This window comes from Anas platyrhynchos, chromosome 2 (genome assembly GCF_047663525.1).
Source record: "Anas platyrhynchos isolate ZD024472 breed Pekin duck chromosome 2, IASCAAS_PekinDuck_T2T, whole genome shotgun sequence".
Taxonomy (NCBI): domain Eukaryota; kingdom Metazoa; phylum Chordata; class Aves; order Anseriformes; family Anatidae; genus Anas; species Anas platyrhynchos.
Window position 1 is genome coordinate 12,626,359 of NC_092588.1, and position 22,609 is coordinate 12,648,967.

The 22,609-nt window shown below is 41.3% G+C and overlaps 1 long non-coding RNA gene across 1 annotated transcript; it reads right to left on the reverse strand.

Moving 5' to 3' along the window:
- Positions 1–4,072: 4,072 nt before the first annotated feature.
- On the reverse strand, positions 4,073–21,732 carry LOC119716186 (uncharacterized). Its single transcript, XR_011807353.1, has 5 exons — positions 20,930–21,732; positions 14,281–14,402; positions 11,831–11,991; positions 6,177–10,729; positions 4,073–5,772 (listed from the first exon to the last, which is right to left on the reverse strand). It is a non-coding gene; the product is annotated as an uncharacterized lncRNA (long non-coding RNA).
- Positions 21,733–22,609: the final 877 nt, after the last annotated feature.

Sequence of the window (22,609 nt, forward strand, 5' to 3'; positions counted from 1 at the left end):
GAGTACCAGACGAGGTAAATCAGTAACAGAAATGCTACAGAGAGTCCTCTTTGACATGTTTTGCTATTGTGTCTTGTCCCATGATTGGGGTCAAAGTGATCACCAAATGTGGGTACAGGAAAACATTTATTCTTAATATTCATTACCCTTCTTGGTAGAGCAGGTCACTGGACCAGCACTTTGAATATCGCATACTAGCTTCCAACTATTGCACCTTTTAGATGTTTTTACCCTATATCTGGATTTGGCACATAATGGTGCAACACCTCCTTAGCAGCAGAAGAATTGAAGAGTACCCACTGGAGCTTCGAGATTGTGGTAATTGATAAAACAGGTTTAAAATCAATGCTTTCATAGATGTTCTAAGTCTTATTAATCAATGTTTGTCTCAACTCCTGTGACGAAATGTGCTATGTACTACTATTAAAATTATTCTTTTCACAATTAAAAAAAAAATTAATGGTAACTCTTTTTACACTGACATGGAAGCCACTGCTAAAAGCACTTGAAAATTGTTCTGTTTGTGTGCAAACTCCACATGTTGAAGAACAGAGATTGTTAATATTTCACACAGCGTTCAGATTTATTCTAATTCTCAAAGAATTAAGTATGAAACATGAAATATTTTCCAGCTTGTTCAGTAGCTTTGATCAAATTGAAAATCTAACCAACTTCTAGTTAAGCAGAAGACTACCTGTAATAAATAAGCAATCATAACTGAAGTCTATGTTAAGGCAACATAGATTTAATGTAAACAGCTTGATTCCATATTCAAGGTACTCATGGATAAGATATTTGCATTTCCCCAGAACACAAGAGAAACAGTTTGAATTGCACATCAAGCTTTTTTGTAAGTTACAGAAGATTTACAGTGCATAACTGATAACTATGTGGTATAAAAGGACAGAATTTTTGCTAAAGTCTCAAGTAAATGTCACATATGAGTTAATTCCTTAAATTTAGAGACCTCATCAGAGTATATAGTGCAGTAACTGAAAAAGGAAGGAGGTGTTGCTCCACTTCTATACAGACAGAACTGGTACTTTATGTCTTCAGGAGGCTGAGAAACAGATGGGACTTGGCTCCCTGTCCATGAGACTGAGAAAACTCCTCTTTTTCTTTTAACCTCTCCAAATCCCAACAGTGGTGTAACCCCCAAAACACATCTAAGAAATTCAAAAGCTTTGTACCAGTAAGTCATTAAAATAAGTCCTTGAGTCCTAAAAGGCAGAAATCCTTCTTCTACAAGTTTTTTCCCTACATCCAGACCAAGAAAGGGGAAATGCATGGAATTACTTGTGCAAATCAGCTGCATCTCTTTTGAAACAGGTGGAGCTATTGGTGTTGAAAGAGTCTCTGAACTAAAAAGCACTTTAAACATTTTCCCAAACATCTTTCTGATGTCTGTGAATTACTTTTTTTTTTTTCTTTTTTTTTTTTTTTTTTAAATGTTGTGTTAACCCACAAACCACTGCTAAATCTGACAGTGCCCAAACAAGAGGAACATCAGGCAGGTCTAGGAGAATGACTCGCCCATATATTTCATACATTTATCTTCATTCTTTCTCTCTCTCCAGCTTTTGTGATCCTGACAGTTGCTTGGGCTCAGTTTTCACTGGCCAGTTGGGATGAAACTGAGTCTGCCCTTCAGCTGAAAAATCCAGTGGCTGGGTGGGCCCGGAGGAATGGCCCTTTTTTCCCTCCCTGCTTAAGCCTCTTGTGAGTAACTCCCTGCAGCTGTCCATAAACATTGCTTTCTGAATGGAGTGAGAGAAGTCTGGGACAGGCCCTGCTCTCACTGTTGATCAAATGAAAATAAATACTGCCGTCAGCCGTTATACTAAGGATTGCTGCGTGTAGCCCAATAGCTTTGCAATCACCTCTGTCCATTTTTTCTAAAAGACTTCTATAGCATTAACTCTCTGGAACCCAAAGTGTTCCAAAACGATTGGTAAACTCACACCACACAAGGCAAACGGCTCGCTTGGCCAGCGAGCTAAATCCCATGCTCCTATTGCCTCTTATAAACCACACAATTAATGGCATATAGAGGAAGATACTTATTAAAACTGCAAAGCAGAAGACTGTATGCGTGGGAAAGCAGAACATGTCTTTGGAAACAATGAGAATTTTACCTTTTGGGAAACTGTTGTTAAACTGAATCCATGTATAGGTAAACACCCTGTACATCCCTTTACCAACCCAGGAAGCCACCTGCTCTGGTTTCTTCTCTCATCCTGCTAGGGGCTGCCTCCACCTTTAATGAGTTGGTGGGTCAGCTAATGAGGGTTTCCTTACCTGCCTCACGTCCCCATGGGCAAGCTTGTCTGAACAGACAACAAGCCACTGATACAACTCCTACAAACTCTGTGGCATGGGGAAATCTAGCCCCTTTCCCCCATACCATGGTCTCCAGTTGTGATGGTTTAATGCTGAAGGGCAGCCAAGTACCACCATGCTTCTTTCTCACTCCTCTTCCTCCAAACGACAGAGGGAGAAAATATGCCCCTGCTCCACATGGGGCCCCTCCCAGGGGATGCTGTCCATCCCGAACTGAGCCTGTGGGGGCTGTCCACAGGCAGCAGCTCTTCAGGAACTGCTCCAGTATGGTTCCATACCATGGAATCCATCCATCAGAAGCAAACTGCTCCAGAATGGGTCCCCCATGGTAGCAGCTCCCTCCAGAACCCTCTGCTCCTGCATGGGCTCCTCTCCATGGGCTGCAGCTCCGGCCCGGGGCCTGCTCCTGTGGGGGCTCTCCATGGGCCGCAGCCTCCTCCAGGCCACATACACCTGCTCCACTGGGGGCTCCTCCACCCATGGGGGGGCTGCAGTGTGGAGATCTGCTCCATGTGGGACCCAGGGGCTGCAGGAGACTTCCTGCTGCACCAGGGCCTCTCCACAGTCTGCAGGGCACTTCTGCTCCATGCCTGGAATGCTCTTGCTGCACTCACCTTGGGGGCTGCAGGGCTGGTTCTCACTCTTTCTCTCCCATCTGCACAGATGCATCAGTGTTTTTCCTTTCTGCTCTCCCAGAGGCACAACCAGTATCACTCACTGGCCCAGGAGCAGGTCCCCTTTGGAGCTCTTTGGAGCTGACTCTGAGCTGACACGGGGCAGCTGCTGGGCTCTGCACACAGAGGCCACCTCTGAAGCTCCCCCCACTACCAAAACTCTGCCACGTATATCTAATACACCAGTGCTCTGTCTCTGTCCCACCTCTGGAGGTCATTGGCCCTTAAACGTGTTGGCCTTAAGGCTTGTTATGGTGCTTCCTTGACTGGTGTGGGCACACACAGCCCAGCTAGTCTAATGAGTATCAATAGTATTGTCTCACAGAGCTTATTTTAACTAAAAAGGGACACTTTTAGCCTGCTGTCTGTCTCAGACAGAGGATCTGAGGATGGAGCAGCCTTGCCCAAGGGCATGGTAGCAAGATGATGGGAGTAGGCTGGCCATGACAATGTCCTCAGCTGGCACCACCAGGGCTGGCCAAGGATGTCTAGCCACAACCATATCCATATTTTTCAAACCCAAATGTAGGATGTGAAAGCAAAGCTTTTTTTTTTTTTTTTTTTTTTTTTTTTCCAGAACCATTCTTGCTTTCTCTTTGATCTTTCCAGCTCTGGTGTCATCTAAGCTTTTCTGCTTGGTTTCTTTTCTGAAAACAGGATGAACTGTTTTAGCACTTGAAAGTTTTCTTTTGGCTTGTCTTTTTCTTGTCTGAATTCTGTAGAACAGAGATCACACATGGTGCAGAGATTTCTGTCTGACACATATATGAAAAAGCTTCATTCCCCCTCCATTTCTACTCATCTTTTTCAATATCCTTGATTACTAAAAAACTTTCAGTAAGAACCTGAGAACTATATTTTCTAAAACACAGGAACAGAAACACTGGTCTAAGCTCGTGGGGTCTATTAAGCTGACACTGACTGTATTTAACAGCAACCCAGAATAAATGCATATAAAAAGAATAAAGAAGAAGGGGAAGTGTATCATGAGTTATCGATATCCACTTGCAGTATACTTAGATATTCCAGCTCATATCCTTCATTAGTAAAGCAAATACATCAGATAAGTTTGGTCACATCTCTTTCATGGGTTGCTTTTAAAATTTGATTTTATTTCAGAATTCAAGTAGAAATAAAACCTTGAAGTTTCTCTTGCGAAACAGTGTTGTCAAAACTTTGCTTCTTGGGTTCTCAAGCTTTTCTACAAACCCTGTATGCCCTTCTTTCCCACAAAGACCTGAAATTGCTTCTGAATGAAAGGCAATTGAAACAAATACATAACCACAAAGCGTTTTCCAACTGATGCAATGCCATCTTCTGATGAATTCTCAATGCTGAAGACATTCCAGGTGGTCCTAATGCTGGTAATCCTCTCTTTACCTTTGTGTCTTAATGGGCTGTGGAGTAGATATCTATTACAATTTCTTTCAGTGAACTCTGGTGTATTAATTGTCTTCATACACAAATAAAGCAGATAAAAAAATGGGATTCAGATCTTGATAAGAAGTCTTATATATGGCTGCAAGAGAACTAATGAAAAATAACAGAAAAAGAAAAAAAAAGAAAAAAGAAAGAAACAAGCTGAGTGGAATTATGAGATTAAAGTGAGGTTGTTATATTTAATGCTTACAGTGTTGCCAGAAAATGTGGCAGAAAAGTCCATAAATCCTTCAATCAAATCCTTCTAGGATGTTGCAATTACCTCACTTTCCTGAAAACCTAGTTAATTTTGTTTGTAAGAGTGGATATTTGGTGTATTTGACTTCACCACCTTACAATAGTCTTATTGTAAACAATACTTTTTCTTTGATAATGTGTAACTTCTGAAGAGCTCACAAAACAAAACTAAAAAAAAAAATTCCTTCAGAAACTATATCATTTCTCATCACATGACACATGCACAGGACACCAGCAAGGTTAGAATTATTAGTTCAGAGCCCAAAACGAGTCCCCAGAAAACTGATAGTATTTGTAGACCATGCAAAAACCCTGTAATCTTAAGTATACCTTGCAGCATGAACCCTGCTTCAGTGGTTCAGTGTCTACGCCCAAGTCTACGCTGCAACTGCTCAAACTACAAAATTACAGGAAATTTCCTTTTGGTCATTATATTGAGCTCATTTTACTGCTGAGATCTCCAGGTGATTTAAGTGACTTTCAAAATTCTGACACTATAATAAGCAGATAGCAGACATGCTGCATGAAAAAATAACCCCAGATATTAATCTCTTGTGGAGTCTAAAACAATTATAAATGGGACTTTAAAATAGGAATGGTTAGCTTTCCTAAACAAGGAGTCAACAATCTGTCCTGTATAGTTTATATTCTCACTGGATGTCAGTGGCTGTGAAGCTGTGATTAGACAGATGACATTAAAGCTAAGATCATTTTTGCTTTTATAAAGAGAGCAAAGCATTGTCTTTGAACAAAAGCAAATCAATGTCCAATGAACATCTCCTTGTCTCTGTCTTTGTTGTTCTCAGTGTGCAACAGTCACTTTGAAGCCTCATTTAACTACAGAGGCACTTGTGTGAAGAGTAGCCCACAGGACCCTGCGATGGTGATTAGTCTTTGTAAACTCCTGGATCCTTTGTGCCAGACCTTCAACATGACAGTTCAAATGGGTTAGCAGTTCACTCTCACTTAATTAATCCCAGATTTTGTTCGCGTAGCACACGTCGTTGGTGGCAGGACTTCCAGGCCGGACTGCATAGGTATGAAATCAGCTAACAATGACTTCATTTTTCTTGGTGATTCTCTGTAAAGGAGGCCTTAGCTTAGCAAAAAAATATACACATACATACATACATAAACAAAACAAAAACAAACAAAAACAACACTCCCTCCAAAAGCAAGCAAAAATAACCCCAAACACACAGATACTTTCCAGAATCAATACCAAATTAAAAAAAAAAAAAAAAAAAAAAAAAAAAACCTTTCACATTTCTGTTTTGTGTTGTTTACAAGACCTAGAGTTTTGGATTGTCAGAAATATAAAACCTTTTTGATTTTATTTTAATATAGAGTCAATATTACAAGACATTGAGCTGTTTCAAAAACTGTCCCAAAAATCATTGCCTGTCTTGTCCTTCTACCATTTCTTTTATTTTACTCTGCATGCATTACTTGTTTATTGAGAGAATTCCATTTTATTGGAAGTACCTTGAATCTCTAGCACTGTGGTCTGACAGAAGACATCCCATGAATGTTTTTCCTTTCCAAACAGTTGCTCAATGCAAGAACTGAGCTGTGATTTGTGAAAGTGAACAATTTCTTTCTCAAACTGCGTAATTAGAGGTTGAAAGCTTGCCCTTAGTGAAGTATCAGTCAGGTTCACTGGAGGTTTAAAAAAGACCACACAAACCATTGGTTACATTTTTATTGTAAACCAGGAAGTATTAAAGTTGGAGCAAGATTTTTCAAATGAAAAACATAGATAGAAGCAACACATATTTAAACACCATTGATGTACAGAGGATACAACATTACCTTCTTTATGTCTGTACCTCTTCCACTGGTGCTTTACAGATCTTGGATGAGATCATCTTGTGGTGAAACAGAGCTTTCCAAGGCTTAATCCGGTCAAACCAGGGGGTAGACAGGTGGGTAAACAAAAATGCTTTGAAAAATTCTGCAGGATTAGTACAAAATGCCTTTACAGTAAAGGTGTAGAAGTAGAAGTGTAGTTAATCTAAAGGCATTGGTTCATTCAAATAAATTGGTTAATTTAGGGATTTCTTTAGGAATGCTTATTAATTTCTTGATCATGCTAATGCCATCATGCACAGCAACTCCACAGTCTGTCTAACTCTTATGGACAACAAGCTGACTGCAATTGTACATGCCTTTGCTGTCTGGTTGTGTGTGTGTATTATCACATCCCAGAACATCTGGGCATTAAGGTATTAAGAGGTAGGAAAATTCTGCAGGCTCTTCAAGTTGGAGAACATTTCTTCAGGAATGCAGGTCTTGATAAGTGAAGGGTCTAAATTCCTATGTTTCAGCATACCCTAAAAATCTTTAAATATTTCAAAGGCACATGGTTGATGATCCTTTTAGCACAAAAGATCTTTCTCTCCCAGGACAAAATGCTACACTTCAGCCTAAGCTACACTTTTGTTTAAGAGGCAGGAATGAACTCCCCAAGTAAGAAAAGATCTTTATAGGGTTCACTGTATTTTCTCCACCTGCCCTTTAGAGAGGTACAATGCATTCAATGAGAGGAGCAAATACACTAGGCATTACAAAGCCAAAAACTGCATATTATCCTAACTGTTCTCCTGAAGGATGAATTCTATTATATATTGTAGTATTAGTTCTGCCACTTAACATACAACCGGTGGATGCTTAGACACTAAGACCATATCTCTAATAAAAAAAAAAATGTGGCCAGGACTCTTGTCTGGCAGTGAGGCCACCTGGCATGGAGCACTGCCAAAATCAATACTACTAAATTTTATTAAATACTGCATCAGTATATTAAAATCTCTTTCTCTACAAAACAGGGTGACTGCCTATGGGGAATGGCTCCTGCCATGTGCTAATCTCACAAACATGCATGGGAACAATTTGAGAAACTGCTGACATGGGCCAAAAATACGCCAGAACCTTCTATTATAATTTAAAACTATAGAAGATTGACTTGCAGGGCCTGGGAATATTCCTTCACACTGTTAAATTTATAGTATAAGTGTAGCCTGAAGAGATGAAGGCAATATAAGGAAATATGAAAACTAGGATAACTGATCTATCCTGGGAATCTGGACAATTCAGTCTGATGAGGTAACTCATCCAATTATCTACAAACTTACATTAAATCTAAGCCTTATTAAATACATTGTCCTATAAAACTTTTTAGTGGTGAAACTGTAATTTATTATTTCCCAGTTATTCCACAGTCAATTTTAAAGTACATTTTCCTTAGGCTCAAAAAGAATGAATGTTGCCTTTATAAAGTAGAGATTGACAGATAACACAAGGGTATATCAGACCACTGGGAGCAGATGCTAGCTTCACTAAAGACAGGTGGAATTACAGATGTTAGAATCGGTGAGCTGAGGTGTTCTTCTATTTACACACATGAACTGTGTTTCAAGGTTGAATTTTTAATTCAGAGCCTTTTTGCACCCTTATTTCCTGAATGTTAGAGTAGTCTTACTTTATCTGAAAGAGTATTTTTTCTGGTGTTTGTGTTGAAAAGTAGGGAAATAATTGTATTTTATCAGGTTCATATTTCTATTTATACTATACATTACTAAGTATAGAAGATAGTGTATATGAAGTAGCATCAAGTACATTGTTCTGTTTGGATACACAGTGCTCTTTGTGTGAAAATATACACTATTTCTCTTCTTAACCATGAGATGTAACAAGACTTTATGAGCTTATTGTTTTTAAAGGAGGAAATAAAATGCATTAAAACAAGGAAATACTATTTCATCTGGCCATGTGTTGCAGATCAGGAAAAAAAGTCCAAGTTAAACCCTGTAAAATTATACCTTTACATCTTCAAACAAAAACAATTTTTTCCTTCTGAGTCAATTATATTGTTTGCTGTGTAATGTTATCACTAATAGTCATAGTGTGTTAGCAAGAGAGGCCATGAGTGGGTTCAAGCAATAGACACTTTTGTGATTTCTGTTGTTAACAATCTGTCAGTCAGGAACCTAAAACAGCACAAGGAAAGAAAGAGAGAAAGAGAAGAAAGAGAGAAAGAAAGGAAAGAGTGAAGGAAGGAAGGAAGGTTGGTTGGTTTAATATAGAGACACAAATTAAAAGCAGCAAAAAAGAATGAAAAGAGACCAGGATTTAAGGAGGAGAGATGAAAGTAAAAGAAAAGACAAACATACACAGCTAAGGCCAGAGTGCAAGTCCTTTCAAGTCCTCATTAACCCCACAGTAAAGAGGTTCCTTGTGAACATTTAGCCTTTTCATTGAGCTCTGCTTTTTCGGAGACAAATGTCAGCTGTGAAACACAGAACGTGACACACAGCAGTCACCCTCTAAAACCTCTTTCATATAGTGCAAGCCAAATCCTCCATGATGTTTCAGCTCCACAAGCTGACACACTGCTGCGAACTCTATGTTAGACTCTATGTGTAGATGTGAAAATTACATCCACATCTGTGTAAGCAGCCATGGGAGAACTGGTAAACCAATTCCCCTGTTATTTCTCAAGTTGCTGAAGTGTACTTGTGATTGTGGAAGGTGTACGCTTCCTCAGGGCTTACTGCTTTGAAAACCTCCAGGGAGAACATGACTTCCTCATTCATCTTTGAGGGCCTTAGGAGCAAGTGTCGTGAAATTGGATGATGGCAGCACAGCCTAGGAGGCCTCTTTCTTGTAGGCACTGAGTCAGCATCCAGGCACTCTGTTGGGCTCTCTCAAGAAGTGCTTAAGCCTTGTGAATTAATGTTAATTTACAGTTTAATACAATTTAATGCTAATTTACGAGTTAATACATTAACTTGCAAATTAATGGACTACCCCATTAACTTGAGTATGGCTTATCATAGGCCTGAAGCTGAGCAAAACCTTGAGAGGGCCAGAGTTTGTTGGGAGCCTTGTAGCACATATCCTTGACAGAGTCTGAAGCCTTTTGAATTTAAAAAGTCCCTTCCCAGGGAGAATTTTCAAAAAACTCTGCAGATAGGTTTGATATAGAGTGTTATATGATTTAGGAGGGACAAACACAGAGTGATATTTACAAGAGCTCATGGAAATCATAAGAGAGTTTTGTTTACTAGAAGTTCTTTCCTTGCCAATAGTAGTTAGCTTGTTCATTCTTCATTTATTCATGCTAAGGAAAAAAAAATAAAAATAAAAAAAAATATAAAAAAAAAAAACACTACATAGCCAATTATTTAGGAAGGTCAAATGTGTCCCAGCCTAAACTGTGAATTTCTTAAGTAACAGGACATGTCACAAAAATGACATCAGTGCTTCTTTTCAGTCCCACCCAATGATAATGAGAAGCCGTTTGAACAATTTCAGCAGAGCGAAATAAACAAAGGATTTAGTGTAGACCCTATAGGGAGCTTGCTCCAGCAAACCTGTAGTCAGCCAAATAGCTCTTTTTCAGACCAGAAATCCTACTGATATTTCCTTATTCAGCAAATAGAGAACATTTGGATTACTGCAGTAATGAGCATGAACAGGATCAAATTAGAGCAATCAGTCCACATTTCTCTTTACAGTGACTGTCACCACACAGAAGACAGCTGTCATCTTTAAATCTTGCTTTAGTGAGAATCAGATACAACTTTTGTGGTAGGGAAGAGAAAAAAGCAGCTGCTATAAGTACTTCCCAATTATTTTACTAGCAAACAATACAGGGAGAGAACAACAGGGGACAATAAAAACATTCCCAAGAGAAACTATAGGAAAATGTTCTTTGTAACAAGGAAAATGTAAGCACTGAACTTGGAGGAAGGGATCCTCTTTCTACAGGGATGAGAAGCAAATGAAAGGAGTCTCTGAAATGGAAGCACATGTGCGTACCGGGAGAGCTGATGTCACTGGGCAGCGCAGCTTGGCCTCCGTCAGCCAAGCACGTCCTTGTGCAGGCAGCGAGGGAGGGTGTGAGAGAGAGCCCTGTCTATGGCTGAGGTGAGGTGACGTCAACAGCTTGGCTCCCCTGTCCTTTGGTCCACACCAATACGAGAAGGTTGTAGCATGGGATGGCCCCTGGGTAAAGGTTCTCCTGCTCTGCCCCCCTGCCAAGGAAAGGAAAGGAAAGGAAAGGAAAGGAAAGGAAAGGAAAGGAAAGGAAAGGAAAGGAAAGGAAAGGAAAGGAAAGGAAAGGAAAGGAAAGGAAAGGAGAAGAGAAGAGAAGAGAAGAGAAGAGAAGAGAAGAGAAGAGAAGAGAAGAGAAGAGAAGAGAAGAGAAGAGAAGAGAAGAGAAGAGAAGAGAAGAAAAGAAAAGAAAAGAAAAGAAAAGAAAAGAAAAGAAAAGAAAAGAAAAGAAAAGAAAAGAAAAGAAAAGAAAAGAAAAGAAAAGAAAAGAAAAGAAAAGAAAAGAAAAGAAAAAAGAAAAGAAAAAAGAAAAAAAGAGGATAAAAGAAAATTTAAAAAATGTTAGTGCAAAGGACTGCAGTTTGGGGACACTTTCAATAATGGCCTATTGTTGGTTGTAGGCATGCAGAGAAATTTTTTAAAGCATGCCCCAAAGTGCCTGCCCCATAGAAGATACCTTCCAGGCACCTTTGCCTAAACGACCAAGCTACAGCCTCCTCTCTGCCATGTAGCATGCTGGTTGTGACCACTGCCATGCCCCAGCACAGGCAGTTGTCACAGCTTGTCATAGCTTGTCAGGCAGCCCATGGCAGAGCCCAGTTGAAGTCAGTGCAACCATGCCATCAGTGCAAGGCGGTGTTCTTGGAAAAAATGAGCCCCTTGGAAACTACCCTTTGGAGCAAATCCTTTCCTCCAGGTGAGTCAGAGGCTGCATGTCCCAGGCTCCACGTCCCAGGCTCCACGTCCCAGCCTGGCCACCAGGCAGCCTTTTGCAGGCCTCCTGCCTGCACAGTCCTACCCTACAAAGATTAGATATAATTTCTGGCATGTGAATTTGTTCTTCCTATTCGTTTTATTCTCTCTCCTCATATTTTAAGCCTTAAGATAAACAATCATTTTGGGCTCTACCAGCAGTTCCTGAGGACTGCTGGCGTTACAGAAGTTTCCACATACAGGCAAAAGCAAAGGCTCAATGCAATGAAAAGGTTAATTGATGTCAGCATGCTTTGGAAAGGGATGCTAGGAAGGAGGAGTAAGTGGTCGCAACAAATAACCAAGACAAATCAGAGTTCTCTCCTCACCTGTGCGGCAGCCTTTGTGCATGAGGTAGGGGGAGCCACTTATATCCTTGGCTGATGTTCCTGCTCCTTTGCTGTATTTCTGGGGATGCCTGTCTGATTGGGGCCACGTAGTTCTATGTGTCTTCCATACAGCATGAAAAGCTGTGAAATTAATACCCAGTCTGGGTGATAAGGAAAGAAAAGAGATTAACATAGCACGCGGAGCAGAAGGCTGTAGATGCTGCTTTGGATCAGAGCATCCAGCAGAGAGCACAGACCACCAGCTGCTACCAAGCATCTCAGCAGAGGTGAGTTTTAAAGAGCCAATATAACAGACTGGGGAACTGGGGAGCCCTTCTTGTGCATACTAGTGAACAAGGGAGACAATCCAAACTTTGTAGAGAAAAAAATTAGAGTAACAGGCAATAAGAAGTGGAAAAGCAGGTGGGGGAATTGACAGCTGCATACTAATAATAATGTCATTTGCATAATCTTATCAAGTTGCAGCTCTAATGGCTGCAGCAGTTGCATCCCCCTCCACACCTCACTTCCCACCTAATCTAGTATATTGCCTCCTCAGAAGTAGGGACTGAATAGCTCATGGAGTCTCTGCCTTTATTATTCTAATCCAAGTGAGTTTGCTTGGTAAAAATCTGTTATTTAAAGGCTAGAGTAAGCTAGACTTGATTTAGATAAAACGGATTTGGGAGTGTACCAAGAACTGGCAGGTCTGAGGAAGTGGTAATTTTGGATGAGGAGGTGGTTGTGTCTGCTGTTGGTAAATGCTATGCTAGTACACCTAGGAAGTATGGGTGTGTCGCCTGAGAGAGAGCAGGAATGAAGGAGAGAGAATGCTTATAGCCGAGGATAGAGCATAGGCAGGTAAGGCAGATAACATTTAACTAGTGGCACTAAAAAGATTAAAGCTTTACTGTACTTCTTCGGCTGGAAAGCGCAAGATGATTACAAAGCGTTATTATCCCATTATCATAAGAGCTCACTCAACACATAAGGAAAAATGAATAGTTCACTTTGTGCATTTAATTTAGTCTTTTGCCTGTTTACATTGAAACCTGGCTGCTTTAACTCCCCAAATGTTTAGTATCAAGTAGGTTCAAAGAGAAGTTTAACTCCTCAGCAATGAATTTCCTGACTTCACTCTTTCTGTTTAGAAAAGATGATAAAATGGATTGCAATGTTTTACAGAATTCCAGTATTTATTACATATCGAAGCTATTGGCCTAGCATTTTAAAAAGATTTATAGGTTTTTGTCTTCAGATGTCACATAACAACTACAAGACTAATCTCAACCAATGATGCTAATTTGCCAAAGTTGTTTCACAACTGTCTGGAGCCTTAAACCTTTCACACCGGAATTTAGCTCTTCAGGGCCTGCAAAGTATGGGAACAAAGGGAAGAAAAAAAAAAGGAAAGAAAGAAAGAAAAAAAAAGCTAATATGTGAGCCAGCTAAATCATTTGTACAGCAATTAGATGAAAAGATTGAAGCGACCCTTACGCTGACACAAGGCAGGAAGCAGAAAAGCAATAAACAAAATGGCAGAAGCTGTTGAAGCCTATGGACAAGGTGGTGTTAGCAAACACTGAGCCCTGAGGCAGACCCTACACAGCACCAGAGGCACTGCCTTCCTTCCTCTCCTCTAATGCAGAAGCACTGTGCTCTACTGGGGTTCCTCAAACATTTATAAAGCACGTTTCCCTTTCAGTTCATCTTTCTCCACATGACCTTCCTATCCCAAGCGCTCTGCAGCTCCATCCCTTCAGGGTGAGAGGGGGTGTCACTGCTGGGTGCATGTGCTTGTGCTCTCCTCTATGCCCTGCCAGAACAGAGCACTGATAGCAATTAGGGGTGGTGTAGTTAACAATTCCCTCGCCAGCGCAAGCACTGACAGCCAATACTTACAGCTTATTCTCACTTCACCTCTCTGGAGGAACTGAGCTGCTGCTGACTTCTGCTGTCTAAAGTTTCATGACCCTTTTGAATGCTCTCATGACCTTCAAAGGGTTCATGACCCTGGCTGAGAAACATTGGGTCATTTCTGTAAAACACTATTATTTTTGCATGGGTAAATATTCCTGTGTACTGAAGTGCACTAACAGCTTGAAATGGGCCTTCACATCTGTTGGGCACTGGGGTTAGGCTCATACAACCTTGTTACTGCACACTCCGGCATCCCACAGCACATCATATATCTACCTCGGTGGCCAGTGATCACAGATGCTGTACAGCATCGCGTCATTCTAAAGGGGATATAACACCTGAAAAACAGAAAAACTTTTCTTCATGGTTCAGTTTTGCTGCTAGAGAAAAAGGAACCTCTGTGTGAAAGGGGAATGGAGAAGAGTCATGTGCTGTGACCACAGCACAAGCTGCACAAACACAAAGACCACATCACCACATCATCTAATGTCAGCTGGAAAGCTACAGACAGCAGCCTGAGTCCCACATACATTTGCCCTTGCGATGCCATTGGCTGAATCCTTCTTTCACCTGGGGCAGAACTGACTGGTGCTGTTGGTGGGCATCTTGTCCTGCCATGAGGTTCTTCCATTTGGAGATTACTCTGGGCCAACTGAAAAACAGAAAGGTAACAAAACCATAGGAGAGCAGTATCAATGTGCAGGATCTGCTGGCTAAGAGTGAGGCAAGACAGGAGAAGAGAGTGGTTAATGTCTGATACAAAATATGTAGGAAGAACATTTAGGATACCAGTGTGAAAGCTCTGCACATGAAGGTTGCCTCTTCTAATTCATAGGCATCCAAAGCTGTTTCTTGGATATGATCATCCAGAAGTGATATTTTATGTCTTAAAGAAAGATAATACATCCCCTGTAAAATATTTATAGAGTAAGAGAGGGAGAAAGGCGGAGTCTCCTACAGAGAGCAATTCAGCACAGAAGTGGTGTAACAGTAATATTCTCATGAAGATCTCTGGTTTGATTCACAAATTCCAGTGTAATGGGGGAACCCCTGTATTGTACTAACAGATTTCAGACTCAGTCTTGCACCATTCAAGTCCACCGAAGAGCATCGAGCCCTGGGAGGATAGGCGGACAAGGCAAGGGAGTCAGCTCTGGATCTGGTCCCAGCTTGACCTCCCTGCTTGATTTTAAGCAGCCTGTGAACAAACACTGACTAAAGTAACAGCAAACAAGGGAGTCTCTGTAAGGTGCAAAGCTTGGATGCAAATTACAAACTTATGTAAATTGAAATCATTTAGGTTAATTTTTTTGCTAGTGAATTCAGTGACAAAGTGCTTATTTCAGAATGCTCATTCCATGCCTTAAACTACTGCTTTGTCCAACCCTTCAGTGGCAGAAGGCAATTTAGCATAATCCTTCTACTGTAATGTCCAGTTTTTCCACAAAGATTACAGATGAAACCAAAAGACCTCATTCTAAAGAAGGCTTACTGCTTTGCAAAGCTGGCCACTGTGTGCTTAACCGGACCAGAATGGCCCATTGGGGAAGAGAGGAAAATCTCACATTTGGGAGGATGCGATAGAGGAGCCCCAGACAACCAAAACAATTCTTGTTTGCCAAACAATGTGTGTAAGGCTTAAAAAATGATGAATTCAAAACACATTTCCCACTTTGAAACAATTGGAAAATACCTTTCAATCAAATGAATAATAAAGCTCACTTCCCGAAACCGGTGAGGACGATTATCAGCTAGCTTAAATCACTGTAATGCTACTCGCATGAATGTAGCTGCACCCAGCGGCTGATATCATCTGGGGATCTGATCCAGCAATCTGCGTAAGGGAGAGTGTAAGATAATAACGGGAGACCTTTAATTTTTTGGCACACAGGCCTAGTTGTTAATCTGGTCAATGTCAGTTCCCTTACCTCTTGTGTTGCACTCGGCTTGAAATACTACTTTTTTTTTTTTCTCACGGTATTTCTCCTTCTATCTTTGGCTTTCTTTGACTTCCAGCTGAAATTTGCATGTTAAAAGAGGCACACAAATTATTTTTAAATGTGACTTTTTGTAAACTCAGAAATATTGCTGAACTGGGGGACTGAATATTCTGTTGTTGCTAGTTTTACTCCACATAATGAGAGGCTACATTCCTTTAGAAAAAAATAAAGTGTGGGGGGCTATTTATTTGGAGAGAGAGTCAACATTATAACATTATAGGCCTTCGCCTGCATGAGGTGTGGTTCATGCAAGAAGGCCAAACCATTCCTGCAGTGAATATAAAGCAAGTTTTAATCAAAAATCTCCTGGTTTTAGTAAATTTGAATTTGTTACAGAAATTCCAGACTTTGTAAAGCACAGGAGAAGGGGTTACTCTGTGGAGTCACAACTATAATAAAACTTTTCAAATGTACATGTAAAAAATGGGCATTTTAATAAAATTTTGTTTTGGGAGATGTGCACTCTGTTTCACTCTCCTTTCAGTGGTGGCGATGGAATTATTTACGTTACTGTTCCCATCCCCAAGAAGGTCTGCAGCTTCCCAGCATGAAGCTGGGAGATGTAGCTTTACTGTACTAGAATAACCTTTTTCCCTGGAAAAGTTGGGCTAACTCAGAGCCGGTTCCTCTGGTCTTTTGAGTTTGTGCAAGTAGGAAAGGCCATAATTTAAGTGTGGGGAAGAATGTGTCTTTGAAGAATAAGATATATGTACTGTACACAGGCAGCAACTGACCACCCAAATTTCTTGGAGTTCATCCACTCTGCTGTTCCCAGAGTGCTAGCAAAGTGTTTTTCAATTTATTTATTTAAAACAAAAAATCATTGCTGCTACCATGTTTGTGCAGTGGCCCTGGAAAGGATATGATGTGGTTTAGGGTGTTTTTAAACAGCTTAACTTGGTTTTGTCCACTCCAGCTGGCCCCAGCATTTCACTAGAATTCAGTAGAAGGTCTTTGCATCCAGTTGTAAGATCTGTCGTGACTGTAAGAATTTAGGGGCAGCGATCAGCTCAAGCTGGCTCAGGGTGAGCTTGGAGAAATGGCTGAGTTTATGTTCCGCCCATGTTATAACTCAGCTTACTAAAAGTACAACTACTGGGGTCACGGTACATTTGCCCTAAGGAAAGTGGTTGAGGATGTTGACTTTCAAGCACAGTAGGACACAGCCCAGCCTGCAGCAGCAGCAAGCACCCCCAGCTGTGGCAGCTGCCACACCTCTCCCTCCCACTGCCACTGCAGGCTGCAAGCCCAATGCATTTTGCTCCTAAATGATGTAAATGTAGCGCACGCCCCCAGACTAGTGACAAATTCAGTTTGATCTCATGATTCAGAATACTACAGGCACCCACGTCTACCAGTGATTTGCCTTTTCTTGCCACAAAGGGTTGTAACAGCCGTGGGTGAGGCACCCAGGGGGGCAGCTGGAGATTGCAACCACCTTGGCTATCAATGTTTCATCTGCTACGTCTGTATGTCAACACCCGAAATCCAATCTGGGCTCAACCAGCTAGCGTTGGCGTGATCTAATCTGAAATTCCGGTTCTGGCCAGTCACTACTAATGAACCATGCTGGGCAGATTTTGCTTTGCAAGCGGTGGCTCTTGTGGCCAAGGCAACATGAGCAGCTGGCCACCACAGTTGGGCACGTTGGCTTAATCATCCCATAACCGTCAGTGCTACCACCTCTAGGCTGCGTAATGTGTCAACACCCTTCCTGTCCTCCTGGTAGCCACTGGCAGAGGAAAGGAGATGGCAGCTGCAATGCCAAAATTTCTCCTACCACCACACTTGAGCAACACAGACTTTGTAATCACAGTCCTCGGATGCTTTCCCCAACCTAGGCAAAACCTGAGCTGTTCATTTTTCATGCCCAGCTCTCAGCTGGTGTTGTGGTTTAACCCTTGCAGGCAGCTGGGCACCTCCCAGCCGCTCGCTCACACTCTCCAGGTGGGATGGCAGAGAGAATCAGAGACGTAAAAGTGCGAAGACTCATGGGATGAGAAAAAGACAGTTCACCAGGCAAAGCAAAAGCCACATGCACAGGCAAAGCACAGCAAAGCAAGGAATCCCTTCACCCCGTCCCACCAGCAGGCAGGTGCCAGCCAACCCCAGGGCTCCCCACATAGCGGTACCTTGGGAAGACAAACACCACCACTCCCAGTGCCTCCCTGCCTCCTTCTTTCCCCCAGCTGCCATCACTGAGCATCCCCGTGGTGTGGGATGTCCCTTTGGGGCCAGCTGTCCTGGCTGTGTCCCCTCCAGCTCCTGGGGAACCCCCAGCCCCTCACTGGCAGAGCAGCACGAGGAGCTAGGAAGTTCTTGGCTCTGGGTGAGTGCTGCCCTGCAACAACTGAAACAGCGGTGTGCAGGCACTGTTTTCATCAAAAATCCCAAACACTGCATCATACAAACCTCTAAGAAGAAAACTGTCTCTATCCCAGCCAAAATCATGACAGCTGGACTCTCCATGAACTACTATGTCAGACTGTATTATTACAATAGTTAATATTTGAAAACTGAACCAACCTTTATTTTTCAAAGGTTGGGCATTTAAAATTACCATTAGTTTTCCTCTCTTATTTACTGGCACCATTTCAGAGTCATACATATGAAGACCAAGAAAATGAAGCAACAAAATATGCCCATGCTTTAAATTGTTAGGACAGTTTGAGTCCTAAGAGGCTATATTTCCTCCTTAAGTGATTCTTATTTCTTTTCTCATTATGAATTAAACTCTAAACAAAAGAAAGAGAAGGAAAAAGAGAAAAAGAGAAAAATTGAGCAAGCAAGAAAGGCAAATCTATTTTTTCAGTTCCAAACAAGCATCTACTTTAATGATAGTGCTTATAAAAACAATATAATGTTAAATTATTTTGTATGTTTTATTTAATAAAAAGGAAAAAGGAAGATGAAATAGGACATTGAGGAAATTCTCCTTTGTTTATTTTTGTCTCTGTAGTGGTTCATTTTACCCACCAGTGTTTTTCCTTCACTGCAAGCCCCCCTTCTCTCTTGATTGAAAACAGACTCTCTAATAAAAATGGTTTAAGATCACAGTGATAACTTCAATTCAAGAACATGAATAAAAAGCACCCTCGGAGGAAAGACCCCATCTGCTCACATATGATGTTGAGGAAGGGAGTGCATAATGCAGAGAAGTGATTGCTACCAGGTGTAAGATTGCTCAAACCCTACATGTATGGCTTCTAATCTATATGGCCACTTAAAAAAAAAATAAAAAAAAAATTCAGGGATCCTATAAAACAGGTCCTATGTTTTACATTTGACCTCTTCCTGAACATCAACCTTATTAAAAACAAATAAAAAAATGTCCTGAATGGAAGCTGTAGTTTGATCTGGAGCTTATGGAGGCTGACAGGAAAACTTCCATTGCTTTTAACAGGGCAGGAGCTGGCCTCTGCTTCATTCAAAGGGAGGCCCTTATCAAGCTGCCTTGCAACGATCACTCCACAAGTGGTTTCTATTTCATTTTATTCTAATCACCTTACAGAAATACATTTTTCACCAAATTGAAAGCTTGTCTTCCCTGAAGCCCTGGAAAGGATTAGATAGCATTACATCAGACGTTTCAAACAGTAAATTGTGAGCTTGGAAGAAGCACTTCAAAGCATGGTTATGTGAAGCTTCAAGTGCTCAGGCAGAACAGCAGAGGTGAAACAATCGCAATCTCTGCAGTGGAAAGCAGTAACTCAGGGAGTGTGAGCCTTGAATCCCATTATTTTAATCTAACATATATATTATCATGGGTTTAAAATCCATGTCTGATGGACTATGCTAGATGCTGTATAAATGCGTAATACAGGGCCCAAACTCAAAGACAAAATATGAACAAACTAAAAGCAGGTTATGAACAGAGATGGCAAAGGTCTGCACTCTTTTCACAGTAACCGAAATAACCAAAATAGTTAAATGAGAGAACAATCTAAAAGTAGACACAAATGAACATGTACAAAATAAGCTTTTTTCTTAGAGAGATTTCTCATCTGAACTTGGAGGAATAGTTGAGGATAGTTACCCTGTTGAAAGCCTCTTTACAGGATAGAAGCCAGGGCTAAGGTTTTGCACTGCCTCAGTTGTACTGCTGGGAGCTGGCCGAGGGCCTCTGCCAATTCATACAAAATGCCACTTTACCCACATGGGGCTCTCCCTTTTGTCCCCAAAATGACATTAATGAGCTAGTAGCACTGTCCATAATTCACTGCCTTCCAAGCCATTATTAGAAGGCAGAAATGCATGCACTTGAGGAAAAGCATGTTTTGGGGATGTTTGAAGTGAGAGGAAGAGGCATACAAGGCTTTGATGAGGAGCTTTTATCAAAGTGACCTTTCAGGAGAAAATGATTTTGATGTGTGTTTTTTGTTGTTGTTGTTTTTTTGTTTTATTTTTAATGCTAAACATAAATATTCAATTTCAACACACCATGGGAATGAGTTCTGCCAGTTCCCTGTGCTTTTCACTCATTATTCTCAATGGGCTGGGTTTCCCAAGGGCTACAGCTGCTGGGGAGTTTTGTAGAGTCCAAACACAGTCTGGATGGAAATAGCCCTGCACAGAGCAGGAGCTTCTCTGTGGTCAAGGAGCCTCTTATTTGCAAAAAGCAAAAAGCACATGCAAGGGATACTGCAAAAGATTTTCTGAGTTGGATTTTTGGTTTTAAGTTGAAAAGAAACAGTGAAAGATTTTGGGGTTGTACTGAAAGCTGTTTCCAGTCATGGGAAGTCCAAATAGAATCATTCCTAGATAGTCAAAATCTATGGAAAGTTGTTATAAATTTTTTCCTAAAAATACTTTTCCTCAGAAGTCTTGAAGTATATTTATATCATACTGTTTTTCCCATTGCTATATGCTAGATAGCAAGCCTTGCTTATGTTCCTTGCTAAACTTGGACCAGAGATGGTATATTGTTTGCCCACAGTCATACCAGAATGTCTGAGAATGACATCTGGATTTATTCTGGTTTACTGGGATGAACTTACTGGCTTTGCTACAAGAAAAATCTTCCTTGGCTATACAGTTCACATACCCACCTTCCCAAATCTATGCTGTGTAGCTGTGTCCCTGCAGTCCTGTGTCCCATGTCTCATGAGCACCCCTTTCTTCCAAAAAGATGGTTCATGAAGTCAGGGCATCAAGGGCTGTGAGGATTTAAAACACTTACCACAGATGAGTATGTGTAAGTTAACCATTTTGTTAATGGTGGTAGGCATCAGACACGTGCATCCAGCTCAGCCTCAGGCAGCAGCTTTTGCTGAGCAGCTGGTGGGTTGGGGTTGCAGCCACCGTGCGTCAGTTGTCAGACTGCATACTCAGCCACTGGATGGTAAATTGTTCAGATGCATGGGGAGGATCTCCTCTGACACAGACCAACATTCTAATACCTCCCCTGCCTTACAGCTCTGACCTGCCTTCCAACACACACTATATTCCCAATCTCTTCCCACACGCAATACAACAGTCTTACCTCCCTTCTGCTCATACATGTATCCCCCTTTTCCACTTCTATACTTCCCTCTCCTGCAAAATCTGCCTCTCACATTCAGTCTTCTCCAGTATTTCCCATTACCACTCCTGCCTTCAAAGCGTCTTCAATCTCAGCTCTGTAACCTCATCATTTTTTGGTACCTCCCCAGCCATCTCTCAGGCATGCAGCAGCCCACCAGCATCCCCTGGAGCCAACAAGCCCCAAGAGCCTGGGTGGCTAGAGCGAGAAACATACATAGATGGTCCTGCCTCTGTAGAGATCCTCATGACAAGTGATGGCTAGGACACAAGCTTTAACAATCTTACAGTGACAGCCAACAAGATTGCGTGCTGGATAAAGCTGACTGCCTACATACTGTGCAGCTTTCTTGTGTACTGTGCTGTTTCCTTGGGCTTGACCAATTAAATATTCTCTCTGTTACACTTACCCATTTCCAAAACAACTTGATGAGGCTATTCAGTGTGAGCTCTGCAAGATGCAGCAATCTGGAGAGCTATGGAAATGCTAAGTTATTGCTATAACAATGAGTAAGTGGGCCAGAGTTATGTGCTTGTGGCTGTTATTCACTGATTTATTGCTAACAAACAGGCAGCCTTTATTTTCAATTAAATGCACATCTGTCCCTTATCTAGATTCTCTCTCAGTAAACCTTGACTACCAGCTGTATTGTAAATGCTTGTGAAACAGAAGATGAAGAAGCCAGGTGGCTCCTAGGATGGGAGGATGAATAAAAGAGACAGATCATGTGAATTATCTCAGCTGAAGCAATAAAATGTAAGTGACCCGGGAATGTCCTGTGTGTCTGGTTTTGGACCATAAAGTTTGCCTGGAAAGGATGCCATTTATCTGTATTAGTCCCTGTAGCAGACTTAGAAGTCTTTGCATGCTTGAAACTGTGTCGATCTATCATTGCTACTGTAATCTTAACAGCAAAAGGCCTAATGGCAAAGGCATCTCAAAGCTCCAAACATGGTAGCTTTGGCTATATTTGTACAAAAGTGGAAATGATTTCAATTCCTGCTCCATAGCTGTGCTAGTTGCTGTGAAAATATTTCAGTTTGTATTTCCCCATTAAATGTTCATCAGTCCATGCAGTAGTTCCTTGGCTTACTGTAGAGGCACTTGCTGCCGTCTGCATCTCTGATACGTGTAGGTTGTAGGTCTGGGCTAAGAGCCCAGCTAATAAATGTTTTAGGACGAAGAACTCAGAAAAAGCACTGGATGAAAGGGCCTCGGTTCCAGCCAGCTGTGATTCTGAATGACACCTTTAAAATTCATTTGTGAATAACTGATCAGATGGATTAACTCTGGCTTTTCACTTCATAGTGAAAATCTACCCCAAAGGCAGATTTATTC